The sequence below is a fragment of the Cardiocondyla obscurior genome, linkage group LG17 (assembly GCF_019399895.1).
Source record: "Cardiocondyla obscurior isolate alpha-2009 linkage group LG17, Cobs3.1, whole genome shotgun sequence".
NCBI classification, from domain to species: domain Eukaryota; kingdom Metazoa; phylum Arthropoda; class Insecta; order Hymenoptera; family Formicidae; genus Cardiocondyla; species Cardiocondyla obscurior.
The window spans coordinates 3,599,868-3,619,495 of NC_091880.1; the positions used below are offsets into that span (position 1 = coordinate 3,599,868).

General features: G+C 42.9%; 1 protein-coding gene across 1 annotated transcript in view; it reads left to right on the forward strand.

Annotated features, from left to right (window-relative positions):
• The window catches only part of Smc5 (structural maintenance of chromosomes 5), a 79,712-nt gene that overhangs the window by 15,801 nt on the left and 44,283 nt on the right, over positions 1-19,628 (forward strand). The window contains exon 2 of the mRNA XM_070668252.1: positions 16,648-16,688. The gene's annotated coding sequence lies outside the window, so the exon portion shown is untranslated. The remainder of the gene's footprint in view (positions 1-16,647; positions 16,689-19,628) is intronic.

Genomic DNA, 19,628 nt, shown 5'->3' on the forward strand with positions numbered 1-19,628 from the left:
ATCGATTACTTCGCGAAACGTGCCGGTTGGAAGGAACTTTCTCACGCGGCAGATTGGTATTAAAATCAATCAGGCGAATATAAAACCTTACACATATGTAAATTATAGCGTTAATCATCTCTAAATCTTATCAATACGAGAAATTCCGTTCGGTCGGACGAATGCATCGAGCTGATCGCTGTTAACAGCGAACAGACTTGGGCTTTCACGGATGAACCATTGCCACGCCGTCGTTTAATTCACTCCTACAAATTAACTTGCTTCAATTAACCCACCCTTCTTTTTTTTTTTTTTTAACATCGCCGTTTACACGCAAGCCGTGCCGATATCGTTTACTCGCGGCGCAATTCACCATTACGAAAGCACACGCGGCTGCATTAAATCTCCTCGCGACGGTAACGTGGGGGCACCACACGAAAGGGGGCAACGTGATAGGGAGCAGGGCAAAACAGATTGTAAGGCAGTCACACAGCGGTGCCCACGCTCCGCGATCCTTCACTGTTCCTCAACGTCGATATTCAAATCAGTGTCTCCTCCACCCTTGTTCCCTCTGCCTGCCGCAGCACGTCCTCTTTTTACCACCTTTTCGCGCCGTAATTTACCGTTACAAAAGCCCCGGCGCCCACACGTCCGCCCGCCCCCTCCAAACATCGTCGAGCATACAATCGACCATCGTCGATTCATAATGCCGATTCAGAGAGACTGATCACCTCCTTCGACGCTAGGTCTGTCGCTAGATATCTTCTCCCGCGGCAGGTGCGCGCTTTAGAAATCGAGTTATTGTTCGCGGGTTCATGATAACTTGGAAATTAAATATAAAAAGTCTCGGCGCGTCCCAAGGCCTTATCGCAAAAATTCTTACGTGCAAGTTTGCTCGAGTCTGTTCAGTTCCCGTTTCACAATTTGAAACTCTACCTTTTCATATTAATTACGTACGAAGAATGATTTTCGTCGAATGTAGTCGATACGATAACGTCGGTTTACTTATGCAGGTGCACGAGTTTAAAAAATATTTGTCGTCATTGATAAATATTTATTTCTGACGTTGGTCATGATCGAAGAACATCGAACGTCTCTTGAGAGGTAGCTGATGAAACATCAAGAAGAAATTTAATCGTGCGATATACGTACGTGCTCTCGCGATATCTTCTCGATTTCAAGTGTCGCGTCCAGCGTGGTAGAAGGAGCAAGGGCGGAGGAAACACTGATTTGCAACAGGGCTAAACACTCTCGCGACTTATTCATTAGCTTAATCTTTTTGACAAAAAAAAATTTGACAATTGAAAAAGTAGTCTCTTTCTCTCTTTCCAAATATTCTTTTTTGACTCGTTATCCATATTGCAAAATAAAAAATATGTTGAGGCACACTTCTAATACGTGACGTAAAAATTATAATAAAATCAAATATCAAATATCAAGTCTTAACGTCGTAAAATAAACTTGCCTTGCGATAAATAGTTTATCCGAGATATCAAGTAAAATTTTCGAGTAAATCGTTTAGAAAACGTGTAACACACATTTATTTAATGCGAGCACCCAGCCATGGGCGGCAGGTAAGGGAGCCCTAGATATCTACGCGTAGAGGCGTTAAAAGGAATGTTACCGAGTTACCGAGAAAGCTTCGTGGCGACATTCGATCCAAGCTACAATGCTCGCGACAGTGATGCTGGCCGAATGCCAGTAGGTGGCAAAACCTGCACGTGTTGCAAATAATTCGTGGACGGGAGCACGCGCGAACGAAATCGGAGAGGATGTGCACCGGGATGCAATGTGCAGGACGCGCTATGCTGTCGGCTGCCTCTTGTAAACACGTAAATCGCCCGCGACCTTCGTCACGAAGGAACGTCGTGTCGACTGACACCAGGACATCACCCGTTTATCACTTCCAACATAAAACATGATCAATTTTTTTTTTAAAACTTCTGCGGAGGATCGATAATAAAATTATACATTTTTTTATGAGAGTTATAAACCGTAAATAACTTTTAGGGAGAGAGTACACGAACGATATAAAGACCTATGCAATTAAATATATAATATAATATAAATAAGTATGGATGAAATATATTTCTGTAATTAATTTGAATAATTTAAGCAATATTAATATACATGCGTTAAAGTTATTAAAAAAGAAAAAAGAAACGAAGAAAAGCCTGTAATACTTCGTACACAAAGTAATATCTGAAAATACCAACGTTTGACGGGCGCAATATGAAACATGACGTAATCTCATTTCGCGATATACATTTAACGCATGATCCATTTACGCGCAATCTAGGGACCGCCGCCTATCAGCATCGCGTCGCAAATTTCGTCCTTATGGACAGCTTATCGAGGGGACTAGAATGAAATCGCGTGTAACGGGTATCGCGGGCATGTGTGATATTTAAACGTAAGTCGAGCTGCGCGTAATAATAACGTATGTATCTCGACATAAATTGCAGTCTTCATTTCGTGTCCGTCAGGAATCCGACCCCGTGGCTCGCTTTGACACGGGCGCGTATTTAAAACACGTCATAACAGCGCGAAGATCGACGGATAACGAGACAAAGTAATAATATCGGCGATATCGTCCTGGTCAGTGGACCGTGTCCCTCGCCATTCTGCTGCCTCGCGTGTGCGTAAGCACGTGACGAGACCCGGAGCAATTGTTACGTGAATCGTTATTGTAATGCCGGTGCGTTACATTATTCCAATCGTCACGATTGAACGGTATGGAGAGAAGAACACGAGAATGTTAAAACGGGCGCGTTGCATTAGCGGCGACTTGTAAATCGCGATGTACGATAACCGCGACGGCGACGATGCCTAAACTTTCGCGATTATGATACACGTCACAATACGGTTCATTGATACGTCAACAGTTATTTGTTTGATCGTTCTTTATTTTAAAATATAGATCTTACTTTTATTTAGCTGATATTTATAACGAGCATATTAAGAATTATAATATAAATTAAGAAATAGTCGTGATAAAAATACGGACTTAGTTTTTAGTAAAAAAAAAAAAAAAAAAAAAATATTAACATTCGCGGAATGTGGAATAAATCAGCAACTTAATTAACGAGTTTGCCGCGGGAAATTTGACGCCTGATACAATCTCGATTTCATCGAGTACAGTTTTTTTCATTTCGTCGGTATATAATCACCGCGTTCTTTGATATGAATATTTCTTTCGCGGATGTAATAATCCTTGCAGCAAAGGCGATAATCTACGCAGTCTATTTCTCGTGAAATATAAAAAAAAAAAGAAATGTAATAAATGAAATCGATTTCGTATAGCGGTCGTATAGCGAAATCGCCGCTAATCGATCTCGAACAAGATTGATTTCAGTTTTAACACCGCGATACAGTAATTATTCAGCGATAATAAGGTCCATAATAAGGTTCTACTTGTTGGACAGTAATTAAATCTCTATCAGACGGTGGCTTGTCTCGCGGATTACTGATATTGCATATTCCGATAAGAATCGTTGCCTGGTAGTGAATGTTAAAATCTTTGACGTATAAATAATTATTCGCGCGGTCGAAATAATAATTATATCTGACGCTTATTTTTATTACGTCTGTTTTTTTTGTTACATAATTTAGATCGTTATAAAATTTAATTATTTTTTATTTTATTTTATTTTTGTATGATTTTTCGATTTTTATAAGCTTAACATATGTAGATTAATATGCTTTTGTTGTCTGTGAAGAAGACAGATTTTTTTTTTGTGCGATCAGTGGCACCTGCCACTAGGTGATTGGAATATAATCGGTATAATTGTCGAACGCGTTCAAGCAATCATTTCGATCGGAGCACTCTCGCCGCAGAGACAGGCAGGTAGCGAGAAACGCATTCCGTATTGCAGCCGTGCATGATTTATCGATCAATCTCGAAACCACGTCAATCCAGCCGATCGAAGATACTCTTTTATCTTAGCGGCATTGCTTCACACTTGATTAAAATGCAGGCTTCGTATTTTCTTTGTTCTTTTTTTTTTTTTTTATTTATCATTGTTAACAACCGATTAGCGATAACGATGCGGAGCGTGCAAGCCTCGCTATTAAAGCACACCCTCGCAACAGGGAATTATAAAAGCAGCTCGCGCTGAGTTGTCTTATAATATTAAGTTTCTCGGGTTGCCGATTAAAAGAAAAGGAAAGAAAAAAAAAAAAAAGGGTGACGTATGTTAATTAATCACTCGTTAGGCGAGCGTGTCTTTCAGACAATGCGCGCAGCGTATCGACGCGGAAAAGTGGGCGGAATAATCGCGCGATAAGTGAATGCGCCTCGCGTTTAATTATAACAATTACCGTCTCGTTTGGCCGCGCGCGAAGCGACGAGCAAGCCGCGGGCACGGGAGTGCGAAATTATTTAATTGCAAGTTCGCGCGCGAGATATTTCACGCCTCGTGTCGGATGCGCGGATGATTAAGCAGCATGGAATTATCGTCAAATTCACATCGCGTTGAAAATAAAAATCAATAATAACGGAATATGGACTAGAGAGTCACCGCTGCACGTACTCTTGTCAATTTGAGACTGTTACATTATCAGATCTTTTACACGTTTGATTTTTGATAAGCGCGGCTTGCTTCGAAAGCAGAAAAATAATTATTTTTCTAATCGAATTAATCCAGAAAGTTACGAAAATTATTATTATGAAAGTCACAGACAATTGTGCATTTCATTTCCTTCCAACAAGGAAATTATTAGCCGAATTGATTTCTGAGCGGAAGAGGAGGTTCTAGCGATCCGTTTTTACTTTCTTCTCGGAATCCCTAGCCGCATCCGTGAAATTATTGAATTAAGGAATACCCAATGCGTATTCTGTTGGCTCCGTAATTGATTTCAAGCTTCGTTAGAACGGTTCTCTTGAGACGACCTACCGTAACTTCCTTTACTTTACGCTCGTTATGAAACAGACTAAACATAAGTGACTTCGCATTATTTTTCGTTGCCGTATTAGGGTCTAATACAAGCGATTCCTGTGAGGCATTAAGTTGGAGCGTATCGCGACGCTTATTCCGCTTTTTTCGTGTTGTCTTGCTCTCGGAGCTTATCGGACAATGTTAGAGCTGACGCCGCTTCTACCCGGAAACTTGAATCTGTAGTTAGAGCATACGAGCGACAAGATATCGTCCTTGTCGTATCATATTATTCAAACAATACGTATTACATATCTAGTCCTTGAAACTTTTTTGCGTATGCTTCGCAATTATCGTTACAAAAAAAAAGAAATTCTTTAAAATTAAATTTATAATTAAATTCTATATTTTTCTTGTAAAATATGGATGTGTGTATCGTATAATAAAAAAAAAAAGAGACATTTTACTCTAAGCTATGTCCGGCAATTTTGAAAATTAATCACTTACGCACAGGAGATTCCACGCTGTAACTCATTTATACCGATGGGTCGTTTCTTGCACCGACCTCTTTATTCCAACCTTAAGCAAGCGTCCCCCTTTCAATTACGCGCGCTACCCACTGTACCCGGCGAAGAGACTTTGCAATTTAATTCAAACCTCCGACCAACAGTCTGTATCGACGAGTGCATATTCCATCAACATATTCAATGGTCCATTAGCCGCGCGAAAAATAGGCAGAGCGAGGTTACGAAGAGCACAAAGGCCATGTAGACAAGGCGCCCACGCCCCTTTATCGATAGAACGCAAATTTCTTGATTATACACATGTGCAAATGATTGAGCTTAATTTTTATATTTTTTTTTTTAAGCACATGATTTTCGGGAATCGAAAACGAGAAAAAAGTTGCAGGAAATTCGTGCCATTCGGCCCAACGTAACACATAATTTAACAAATTGGCAAACACTTATCGAGGATAAAAAGAAATAAATATTCTACGCGGTTTTTTAATAGTTAGAATCGTACGGTCTAAATTTTATTGGTTTCCTTGTAAATCTGCATGGGGGCGTTAAACGACGCGATCGGGAACCGGTTGCAGAATAATCTTCTTAAATTGGCAGGTGCCCCCGCCGGTGGTTTCTCACTCCGGTTTTTCTCTCTTTGTCTCAACTGCGTAGCTAAAAATCAATATTTAATAGAACTTCAATCGCGCGCATAGCTCGGAGGCAGGTGCGAAAGCAGACCGCTATTGTCTCGGTTGGAAATCGCCGATGAATTTGGCGCCACGGGGTATCCCCGCTAGCTTTAAGGTCCCGTTTCGGTCCAGCTTCCTCAGTCTCCTCTTCTTTTTCCTCTTATTTTCTGGGTCGCGCTCCGCGATAACGATCGGGCCAAGATAACGAGCGGGGAGATAATTGGGTGCCGGATATCGCCCTGGCATCTTTGCGCCTCTTCGAAGGCAGAGCTCTCGCCACTTTTACGGTTGCCGCACGCGCGGAACTGCCGAAGTGGAATGGCAAAATTTTTTAAACAAGGTTTTGAGGTTTTGTATTAAAACGCATTATGTAAATTCGTAAGATTATCTCTAGAAATTATGTATACTGAACACATTAATTGATAATATATACAGAGGACAAGTAACGTGATTCTTATTTTCTTTTTTTTTTTTGGCCGTGCATATGACGACCGTCCGTTTGATCGAGCAAATCGATATTCAATTTGCGGCAAGTAAATTCGAGCGGCGTTGAATTAAATGCGAAAGTCGAATTAATTTTAATTGGAAGTTTTACTTCCAAATCGCGGCAATTAAGCGCAAATGAATCTTCGGAGCAGACGTTGCGGCGTGACTTAGACGCGCGCATTAGTCAAACAATTAAGAGCTTGTAATGGAACGTCACATAAATAACGTGGCGGAACAGCGCGCGATGCGTATACTTTGAGAACTCGGGCTCCCTTATCCTCCTTGCTTCTAACGCAGTGGATCACGTTAATGGAATAACACGCGTGCGTGGCACATATACGTATGTATGTACGAATTCGCAATGTGCACGTCGTCGCGAAACGGCGGAGATTTCGCTGCGGTCTCCCGCTAATATTGCGTGGGCGGTTCAATTTGCCGCGAGGTTGACCTTCTCGAATTGCATCGGCGACATTAACCTGTCATAATTACACCGCGCCGGGTCTCTCATCGCGGTTCCGCCGGCACGGCTTTTGCGGAAACCGCTGCAATCTACCGCCGATCGCTGAAGTCCGAGAGCGATTTACGAACGACAACGTAATTTCAATTATGCCGCGAGAGCAAGCTAGAAATAGGGAGTCGAATAGAAACCGGTACGTTTTATATATCAAATTGACGATAGAGATTGGATTGGTGTCCCTTGACTTTTTCAAAATTACACCGCGCTGTAATTCCAGGTATCTGAGGTTATTTAAAAACAAAAATGTGTAAATGATATAAAACTTAATAGGAAGTAAAATGTTTCGGAATACCTGAGGCCTCGGTTTAAGAACTGCCCGCTGCATCTGCCTAAGCTAATTATTAGAAATCCAATCGTTACATGGTTGAAGTGAGAATTATACCGAGTTCAATCTCGTGGTTTCCAATAAACGGGTGATTTTTCACGCAAACGAGTTCATCGATTCTCTCTAGTTCTTCTCGAAAGATTACATGGGAGATGCTTCCCCGGGTCCGATCGATAACGCATAATGACCGTTGAAGCTGGTAATTGTGGTCCCGTCGTTCTTTAAATCACTGTAATTCCGCGGTTCCACAAAGTCGTGTGTCACTATAGAAGCCGCCCGATAATTACCGCCCGGAACGTGAACGAGCAGGCATAAATTGTCAGCGCGCGTAATTAGCGGTAGGCTATCGCGCCCTTGAGTAATCAACAATTAAGCGACGCGTAATTGCCTAATACCTGCCCATCACTTGGGCACGGACCATCGCGTGATAAGATCACCGGCCGCGGGCCATCGTCGAACTCGTACACATGCATAAACATACACACGCAAATACAATCGTGCCCCGTTCGTTGAACGCCTTTTTCGGCGGCAGCCTTCCAAACAGGTAGCAACCAGATTTCTTCATGGTCGACAAAGTTAACTTTTTTTTTTTTTTTTTTCTCTTCTTTCTTATCCACCTTTATTATTTGAGCGTATCACAAAATTACTAAGAAGATTAAGAAGCGCGTCGATAATAAGTAAAAGTCATCTGGACAGGTGTGGCGTTCGAAGATAATTTATTAATTCATATTAACTCCTCGTCTAGTTTTGTTTTGATCCTAATTCGCCGGTCGAGATATCGAGGCGCGTTAGCTGGGTGAATCGCGCGCCGAAAATTTATCTCGAGAATTTATCTCGACGTCGGTGGCCCGTCTCTTTCGTCCGAACGAATTGGTGACAACCGGGGGCGCGTATAGGTGAGGCATGTGCAAATTAGTCACCGATCCCTCGTGCTCGCGATTCCTACGCAACGGGTGAAACACACGCACGTACGGCACGCACGCGTCCAAGGAGCTAGGTGATTCCGGATCACATCGCGAGCCCGTGCGTAGGCATCGTCGGCGCAGACATACTCCATTCACTTGGCGCCACATTCATTCATAGGGCTTGGGGAAGGCGAACGCGAGCCGGCTCGCGTCGGCGAATCCGTTCTAGCGCCGCCAGCATAGCCGGACGTCATCGTCTACGCCGGTCTAACCCTCGCTCAGGGTCGGCGAGATAATTTTTTTTCTTTTTTTTGCCGTTCCGATAATCCGTCCAGTCCGCCCGTGCTCCCGTCCGTGACTCGAGAGCAATATGCGTGCTCCGCGCTATTGTTTCCTGTAACGTAATGATGGTAATGTAAGTTTCAATTTCAACCGTGAGAGAGAGGTATTAGTAGTCACCGAGAGAAAAAGAAATTAAAAGGTAAATTATAAAATAATATTTCAACACACATTTTAAAATAGTTTTCGTCTAATAATTTAAAAGAAAAAAGAAACAATTAAAATTGCATTTGGGATTATTTTAATTGCGTAATTTGATTTATTCAGTATACGATTAGGTTTATCAGTAATGTCTGATTGTTCGTGTGAAATAATGCAATTATCCTCGTCGATCCATTTATCCGTATCTGTTCGTTTAAAATTTCACAAACAAATTTAACTGATTGGATCAGATCGCGTTATTACCATACGTGCCCCGGACATTCACCGAGCTTGGGCCACGGTCGTGCCGAACGTAAGCGCACAAAGCGAGCTCCTCCCTTTTACAGTCGTATAGTGCCTCCGTTTTCCATTCGCCTGAATCGGCCGCTCGCCAGTAGAGAATTCAGAACGAATAGCGCTGATTCGCGACACGGATAACCTCGTGCACCCGGACACTGACGGCTGCTCGCGACCTTTTCCTCCCAGATCGTTATTATCTGCTCGCAGGTGCCTTATCCGAGGATGGGATTACCTCGAGAGCATTCGTTATTCGCTTATTTTATTTCCGCGAGAGAATATCGGAGTGAAATTCCCCGCCGACCTTCGATTCGCGCGCGATCCCCGCGGATTTATTTTTCCGCGAGAGTTTCTTCTCGCGGCCGAAAGATCGAGGCGTACAATTATCCCGCGAATGGTCCGGCCGGCCATTCGCGAGCGCGCCGCGGAATAAATTATCACGCGTGCGTGCACACGCTCGCGCGTCACCTACGGTGGATATCTATAATTTAGCGTTGTAATGACTAGCTGCGTACGCTGTGCGAGAGCTCTTCGCGCCGTCGCGCATTATTGTCCGACGCGGAAAGAGAGGAACGGAACGACGAGAGCAGGTAGACGAGAACGCGGCGGAGACGCGGACGTTTCTCTCGAGGGGGAACTTTTTATCTCGTGCTCGAATGATGATTCACACTCTCGAGTGGAGAGAAGGTGTCATTGCGCGTATGCATAAGCGCGGTTCATTACGACTTCGACGCTGCGCTGGCCCACGTGCCTTCTTGATCGCAGTATGCAAATCGCGCGAGGGCCGCGAGCCATCCTTCCTCGATCTCTCGCGCTTCTCCACGCGATCGAAGATAGAAGTCCTTCGAGGACTAGCGTCTACATAGCACGTCCCATCGCACAATATCGTACCGCAAGTAACGAACATCTGGATGAGTGAATGCTGGATGAATACCTCCTCGTTTATGCCACAAAGATATCGATAAATAAGTGTCATCTTAATTTACTCTTATCTAACCGAAGAAATCTTTTCACGCAGAACTTTGAATTTATTTCCTTGTGACGTATAAAAATAATTAACTTTTTTTTTCTTCTTTTTTTTTCTTCTTCTTTTCAAGCTTAGCTCGAAGTAAATGGCGATACACGCGATAGAATTGAAATGCGTTTGTCTTTAAAGCGGTAGACAAACGTTTATGTACTGAAACGCAAGTGCATGACTATTATTTTTTAAACCACGCAGTCATTTTCATAATAACAATGGCCAAAACGACCCACTCGTATTCACGATGAGTAGTTTACGATGCAAATATCCTCCACCTTCGCAAAGCTGCCAAAAGAAGCGTTCCGCGCGCTTGTCTCGTTAAAGACTGTCTCGATTAACGGCCATCGAGACTCTGCTCTGGAAACGTTTTAATAGAAATAGATCGGCGATTTATTATTTTATTATCAATCTTTCATCTCTGATGTAAAATCCACTCGGCAAACGAATCCCGTACAGAATGATCGAGCCGATAAAAGCTGCAACGTCGGCGTACAATATACAAGTAGCTTTAGGTCACGCTTTTAGTCAATCGATATATAAAAAGGAACGATAGCGACACGTGGCTTGCTCGTCAACATTAAGTAAACCGTAGCTGCTTATACAATCGTAGATCGTGATCCGATACCGGATATGGTTATTGTTATCCCACGAATGTCGTCGAGGTCTACGATGTCACGAGCAGTAGCCGTGCACGTACCGCGAACGGATGGATGTGATAACTTCAGCAGGATAACGATCTCGTTTATGAGCAACTCTTGAACGAAGTCACCCCGATCATAACCGCAAACGAGAGCAGTGTCATATTATTGCGCCAAGAATATGCACCCTGCTGATCGTGGTACGATCGAGATAGTTATTCATGACAAGAACAGGTCGTGAACTTTTATCGATGGAAATTTTAAAGATTTTTTTTTTTTTTTTTTTTAATTAAATGTCTTATTACCGTTAAGTTAATTATATCTGGTTTATAAAAAGAAACGAAATTATTAATTCTTACGTCAAGTTGAAAATATCGGAAAATAACGGTTGAGACACTTGTCGCGGAAATCAACACTCTTAAAGGGACACCCACGTGTGACACTTGAAAGAAACAGCTTCGTGGCATTTCAAGGCTTATACGCCTTTCGGAACGCGCGTCCAATCGACTCGACACGACGCAATCGGATTCCGTTAATTGCAAATTTATGGTGGCGCGTGTAAAGTCGCACAAAGGCCGAAAAGAAAGCCGCTGTTGCGAACCGTGGAACATCATAGACGCGCTAGAAATACACCGTGAGAAACTCGTTCGCAATGATGTTAATTTATGTACAATATTAACGTATCTGAAAATAATAATTTTTATTTCAATCGACTCGTTAAATTATTGAAAATTTTTTAACAACTCTGTAAATAAAAATGTATTGTTTTCTCATTTTTTAAATCAAATTACGCCATATACATATATGTTTTATCAATGTAACGTGTGTGCGAATGTAACGATAATTATGAAACACTTTTGAAATAAAAGTTACTATCAGAATATTTTACCATTTCTTATTTTTGCATCGTTATCTGCTTATTTTCACATAACATTATTCATTCGATTAGATAGCATGTGTATCGGCAATGTAGGTGATTTTTCCAGTTTACATTCTTTGCCGTTTGTTCGACCACGTTAACGGTCTTCACGATGGCGTTATTCGCCGCCGCGCGGGTCGCAATATTGTACACAGCATGACTCATTCGACATCTCTTACTCGACCACGCGTGATTATTTCACGTTTGAAACCACCTCCGCGGTGGTAAGCATATACGCCAGTATTTGTCGACATTGCCACCTCTCGTCTTTGTGCCGTCACTGTGCGCTACCATTGATCGCGTTGGCAGCGATCGTTGAAAATTTCTTCGAGTCGATCACGCATTGCCATCCTTCTCATTCGCGGCGATAAACTATAATAAAAATAACAAATCTGTTAGATACATTGTTTCAACTTATTATTATTTATTAAATACGATGTTGACTCGTAAAAATATTTATTAATAGCGACGGTAAAAGGAAAAAGTTTAAAAAAAAAACCCTGCGTATTTAATTAAATATGCAGACACCGATTCGCACGCAGAAACAATAGAAAAAGATCAATAATGAAACGCGAACGTTCGAGGGATCGAGGAATTTCCTGGATAAAGCCCGAATCGCGGTCAAATGTTACCGTGCAATTAGAAATGTTTAATGAGACCCGAGGAACGTCGCCAATTATTCACCGGGTTAATGGCCATTTGCACACAATGAGGAAAGGCACCCGCTATTATTACCACGTGTGATATCGCGTAGGACACGCGTCGCCGACGTTACCTGAATTTTTAGACGAAAATGCGAAAGAATAACGACCCAGTCATGTTCGCGTGGTCCGACTAATCGGCGCGTCATCCGCGATGGCAATCGGATCCTTGCGTGGATTCAGATTGTAATGAGATAAGTAGAGAACGGTGTAACGAACCAATTTCGTTTTCTCGTTAATCGTAAAGTTGTCCTGCAGGGTCACGCAGAGAATCTCGCGACATTCCCTGATGCGAGATCTCTCTCGATATAGTGCTAACCACAGAGTTGAATTTCCTCGCTATTTCATTCCTTCCCTCCCCCCCTCTTCCCTCCGCCCTGCGGGTTGCAACATTTCCCGTCTCGACTTCCCTTTGCGGGATAACCGAGAGAGCGGCCATAAAACACGCGATAGAGAGACAATATTCTCTCCCGAGCAAACAATAGCTAAACTTACGACGATCGTAAACAATCCCTTTATCCGCAGGTCGTTAGCGCTACATAATTTTCGCCAGTCCCCGCTTGCGCGCTCGTTTAGAATATCGAATTAAAATAATTTCGATTAACGGTCGCCTTTACTTTTTTGTAGCGATCAAATACTTTTCTCACACGCGTAACTTTCTAAATACGAATGGTAGAGAAGGATTCTCTATAGAAGAGAATATTACATTTATTACCTAATTTGAAATATTAGATATATATTCGGAGGAAAATTTTTAATACGAACTGATCAGTCATTTTTCATCGAGCTGGCGTACAGAGGGGGAAAAGATGAGAGGGATGATTTTGGACGGCGACATATGCTACCAATGCGTCGTTTCATCTTACACATGAGTCAGCTTCGGATTTAATGACACACGGCCGGTATATGCATTAGCGCGATACGTGCGGATGAAACTCATAACACGTCTATTTAGCTGATACAGCGGCTTCGTAACGAATGAAACATATACAGAGATTTAATACGCATTTATTATCCGATTTTGTACTTTGAACTATTTAACTTAAAAAGAAAAATGCACATTTTTTTTTTTTTTATATTTTTCCGAATGCAATGTCTAATACAAAAGCATTCAAATAAAATACAAAAAAAAAGATACACACATAAGCATCGACTTGTCGTCATATCTGTTTCGTGATTAAACTATCGTACTAGTCGTAAGACATAAAAAAAGAATTTTAATGCAATAAGGCCAGAATTAATTGTCGATCATTTCGAGTGAACCGGAGCGTTCTATTAACGATTTGATATGTCAAGGATAACGTCAGTGGCATTGAACGCTTAATAGCTTTAATAAGTCCGGCTTTCGCGAATAAATTGATCAATCTTTTTTCGTTTTTTATCTACGCGGTGTCAACACCGTCCGATACTGACATAACGCGTTCGGTCTCGCCTTAACAGAACCGGCGGCATTGATTCGCGATGAAATTGAAAACCATTTCGGCGCGCAGAAAGCAGGCGCCTGCTGCGTCGGCCGGATGAATCGAAGCCGCGGGCTCGAGTGATCAGTTTGCAATAGCGCGTGATCTATCGACCGATTTGCGGACGTGGGTGGATGGCGGATACGCGATCTAACTCGGTGCTGAATATCCCCCGATACCGCTTAGAGAGGTCATTCTGACTCATTTGAGCGGATCGACGTAGGTACCGAGCGATCGGTGGCGACTGTCGGCGCCTCGGTGATCACGCTACGCGATCTTGTACAAGCGTGAATTGAAACGCGATATGCGCGTAATATGATTTGCGGCGCGCACGATGACAGATGTACACGGGCTGCTCACGCTCGATCGGATAGGCCCGCACGCGTACTTTGCGGAATTGGCAAAAAGCTGACAAGTTGTCTGATTTATCTCGCGCGAGAAATCTCCGGACCCCGCGCCGGCACGTCGTGGCTTTTCGCGGCGAGATTTCTGCTAATCGTGCGCAATAAAACGCGCGATTTATTATCAGGACGTCTGTGAAATTCGAAATTGACATTAAACGCGATTCTGATCCGACGAAACGTATACATGCAGGGTAGAGACTTTTTTTTAGGTATCATTTTTAAAGACACGTATCGTGAGAATGATCAGGAACATTGTACAACAGACATTTCATAGTTATTTGTTGTAATTAAAATATCTCGGATATCTTACATTTAATATTCAGTGATTACATCTGCGTATTAGGGAACTATCTCTAATCATTTAAAGGTACACGTATATAAAAAACGGAGCAGCTTATTACATTTATAAATCGCACATCTAGAGAAAAAAAAAAAGCTGGGCAAGGGAACGGGGAAGGGTCTCCGAGATTTATTAATGTACCTGTCGGCGCAACGGCGCGGACCACCCTCGAAGGACATGAAAGTCCGAAAAAAAAAAAAAAATTCCCGCGGCGCGGGTTAATTAGCACCTCGAGCGAAAACCGATTTCGCAACCAGGGTTCTCGGTCGATCGCGTTACTTGGATGCGTCTCGGGATGGAAAACGGGTCAGTGGGATTGTGTACGAGAGGTAGGGGACCCCTCGGGGTACATTCGCCACGGCTAAATCTTTATATACGGTGTATCGATCTGAGCGCCGGGGTTACGCAATCGCAATTAAAGCGATCGTGTAATCGTAAGCATGGTATAATTAACGAGCCGAATCGTGCCGACGCGCTCCGTCGGTGCGCCCATGTATCGCGGCGCACGATCGCGCGGGCGCCCCCGCCGGCCCCGTAAGTTAGCGCAATTTGCCATATTGTCTTTAATAATCCCGTCTAATTAGTTTTGTCTCCCGCTCATATCGATCGTTAGCCGCGAGAGCACGGCCGACTCTTCGCCGATACACGGAAGAGAAAGCACTGGCGTCGTCCCACGCGCTTTATCCCGAGCGGGCGAAAGCGCCGAAAATAAAAAAGAAAAGGAAAAAAAAAAAAATACGCTCGCAAAGTTGTAAAACTGCATCGTTACCGACAATAAACGATTTTTAACGTGCCACCAGAACGATCGCGACTTTACTGGCGGCGGTACTTGCCCGCGAGTAGGCTGTTATTTAACGGCAGGTTTATTCAAACGAGCTTGTTTTTCGATTCGGTATTCGTTGAAAGAGCAAATTAGTTTGAGAGCGGCGGATTTTCGGAACATATTTAGCGCTGTAATTACGGCCGATATATAAATTATACGTTGAACACAGGAAAGGTATAATGTTATGACGAGGGAACGACAAAGAGCGGAACCAGATCGTGGGCCTTATCGCAGACTTACGGCCAAATTAGATTTTATACTCCACTTGCATAAGAAGGTTCCTTAATTATTTCCTGGTCCGTTTCTTTTTTTTACGTCTCCGCTTTTTTAATCGCGAGCGTGTTTGTGGCGCGCGCAAGCGTCCACGTTCGCCGCCGAGTAAGGGAGAATCGTGGGATTAACTTTGTTCGCGTAATGTTTTATATCGCGTATCGCCCCCGGTTTTTAATGAAGAGACCTCGCGGTTTATTTTCTCCGAGAGGCCTTCCGGCGCAGCTGGCAGAATTGAGACGCGACGCAATCCCGACGAGACGCATTCGTGAAACAGAGACTATTGTGTCCCGATTAATCATCGTGCGGCCGCGATGCAAACGACACGAGATGCATCATTATGACGTTCGCGTTCTACCCGGCGTACGTCACTTTTCCGCGCCTACCCGCGTGAATTTGTTAGGTTCGCCTCCGACAGCGCGCCCGTTTGTCTCGTACGTTGCTCGTTTCAGCGTGTTCACGTAACACAATTTCTGCGCGCGCGATCTAACACTTTTTCTCGCCGGCCGCAGATACCCGAAAGGATTAATGACGCTATCAAGCGCGTTAAACGTTACCCCGTAACAAAGCACCGGCCGACTATCGTCCGCGGGATAAATCATGCACGCGCGCGAAAAATCCCCCGGACGCATAATAATTCCTGATCGATCCGTTCGTTAACATGCTCGCGCTGAGAAAACCGACCAGCGTCCCGGTGCACCGCGCTCTCGGGTCGCGGCGATTGCTGATTAAGTCTATTTAATTCAATCTTTCCCCCCTATCTCGATCGCAGATAAGGCTAATCTAGAAGGAGGTTATAAATTTCCTAACTTATGTTGTCGCTGCCAGAATTTTCATAAATATTGAATTACGCTCAAATTGAATATTTACATTGCTCTTGCTGCGGCGGAGTAAGTCTTAGGTGAACATACATTTTTTTAAATAAAATATTAAATAAAAACTTTTACCTTTTTTTTTTATTAATTTTATTAAATAATTTACGTGTCTAAATTAATATTTTTCTCTTTATGTTACAGCCACCGGCATTTAACAACTCCGCCGAAGTTCATGCAGATCGGTGAGTGGCATAAATTTTTTTTTGTAGTTTCTAATCGGATCTCTCGATAACACGTCGTCGATCGTAGATTATTTAAATATAATGACGCACACGAATTGGGGAGACCTTTTAAAAAATAATGCATGCAAAGCGTACGCATGTTTTGCTCTAGTATTTTAAATTAATGAACAAGTTCAAGAAAAAAAAAAAGAAAACATTCCCTACATTTATAAGTTTTTTTTAATCGATTTATACACGCTTCTTTCGCTTTTTTGCGAAAGAATCTCCTACCTCGAGACCCTTTAATGCATATATCGTAACAATTACGGCGATTTCTTCTATCCGTGTCCGCGGCGTAAATAAACAATACGCGAGGCAAGCTGTCAATCATCGGAGTCGCGCCGAGCAGGCTGGAATTTGTAAATCAACTGGATATCAGCGCTGCACGATGCAAATGACTCGCGCGAGCCATTCACGCCCACCGGCACGATCGTAGCTGCCAGCCGTAATTGACTTTGTATTGAGATTTATCCGGTTCTACCGACGATCCCTCAATCCGCCGATTTCCAGCCGTTCTCATTACGCTGGTGAACATGATCATTGCCACATTGTACTATCCGCAATAATTGTAGAATACTTTTTTTTTTTTTTAATAATAAATCCACATTGTTTGGATTTAACGTAAAAATAATCGTGAGTTTTTTCACTGTAGTTATTTTTTTTTATAACAATAAAGAAAACTGAATACAATTTTTTTTGCCCATTGGATTTTGTCGCGGTTTTTTTTAATCGCGGTCGCGATATCGCATTAATTAACGTAACGCAATATCTTGGTCTGTGTCTAGACAAGGGACACCTTAGACTCGGCGGCGCGGTGCGATTAGATAATCATTAATTACCTTTCTGTCCACTAGGCGACATTCTATATCTTCCTTAGTGACCGAGATAATATAAGAAATGCACGCGACGCGCTTCTTCGAGGAAACGCCGAAGACTTTTAGGCGTCTCGCATTAGATACTTGTATATCACGATGGGCGAAACGACGCATTGTATCCACGTGTGAACGTGGCCGCCTTAGGCAAACGATCGCGATACTCTAATGATAAGAGCGTAATAGATTTTGTGAGGAAAAAAAAATTCTGGAAAAGAAATCCGCAACCTGACTCGCGTTTTCTCTTTCCTCCCCGAATGTTATCGTGCACACTTGTCGCGGTCGATTCGGAAACTCGTTGCTTTCGGAATTTGTAGCTTCCGCCGCACTCGTCGATTATTATTTACACCTGTGTAAAACCTCGCGAATCGGTGGAACGTCATAGCATTTAAATGTCATAAAACCCGCCTTCGGCCGTTCAAACATGAAACAACCTGGTATACAAACACCATGCACTCCTACTTGCGCGCGATCCAACGATTCTCTCCGCGATTTTACGCGAGCGCTAAACCGCGGAATGCCATAAGGATTTTATCTAAAAAAAAAAAAAATTGGAGAAGGTGTGAAGTTCACGATCGCTCGTGTCTCGACGATTATGATAATAAAGTTAATACGCACCGGCAAAGGAAACGATCGACAAAACTTATTTTCCGTCTGTAATTTTACCCTCAGGACGTTATTTGAATGATACTAACAATCTGAATTCATTCCGTTCCGACGGGATCGCGTACATCGTAAACGTATCGAGCATCCCGTAACCGCCGTCGCGTTATGGTTCAGCGATCACGCGGCTGCGAAAACACTTATTTATTTTTTTTCCCTTTTTTTTTTTTTTAAATCCCCTTCGCCTTCCTTACTTTCATAGTTATTCAGACACCTTTAGAAAATCTACTGCGAGTGTTCATTATTAATTTCGTCTCTTGCGTAACGTTAGCGCGGGACTTTCGTTTCTCATACGTTTCGCACGGGTTCCCGCGGGCAGCGCTCCGTTAGAGTTCGCGGTGTCAATTAAGCTAGAAAATCGCGCTCGATAGCGATATTGGCGCCGATAATAATGATGTTACCGATCTCCTCTCGTTCGGGTCCGATCAAGCACGGTCTCGGCCCGTGAGCGAGCGAGCGCACCGCTCGCAAGAAGAAAGCAGACTTCGGTGGCTTTCGATTTGATTTACGGCCGGTTAAAGAGCGCACCGACATCGGTGAAAATCGGCCACCGATGTAGGGAGTGGTCTCGCGCACAGCTGCCGCACCAGATTAATTGGCGACTCGTTTACAATTTATTTAACGCGAGGAGTAGAATAGGCCCAAGGAAGGAGAGAGAGAGATTTATTCCGGCACTAGGCAAGGGGATAAAGCGCGGCGAGGACTAGCAGCCGATGTCTCCTACGCGGTCTCGATTTCTTTTGTTCCTCTCCTCTCGGTTAAAAAAAAAAAGAAAAAAAAATCTCCCCCGTAATGACGATGACATAACTCTCGTGAAATGACTCCTGGTCAGCTCTGCGGAGAACAATCAGATAACAACGAATCGCCCGCGCGCTCTTACGTAAGAATGAGCCACGTTAGCATAACACATCGGCGCGTCAAATTTCTCTTTCGGCAGAAAGAAGAGAAACGGAAGATCAATGCTCGATCATTAATACACGTATACCTACAACCCGCGTATGTTTATACATCTCTGACCGGTTTTCTATTATTGCACTTTTATCCGCGCGTTAAATGTATATATAATTTTATTTAAAGAGATAGATATTTGTACAGTTACATTTAACTGCGGGATTAAATTAATGCACGTATCCGTTGTGAGAAATGTACTTTTTCTCTACGAACGATTTTGTCTCGGTGTCCATACTTTGCTCAATGCGATATTATCGTTGTTCGCGTATTAAAAAAAAAAAAAAAAAAAAAAAAAATATATATATATACTCTCACTTTTAATCCAGTTGGAATTAGGTCGTGACAATAAATTCAAGATTAATTAATCAATCGGGAAATAACGTGCGAAAGCTCGCTGACAACGAAACGTCATCCA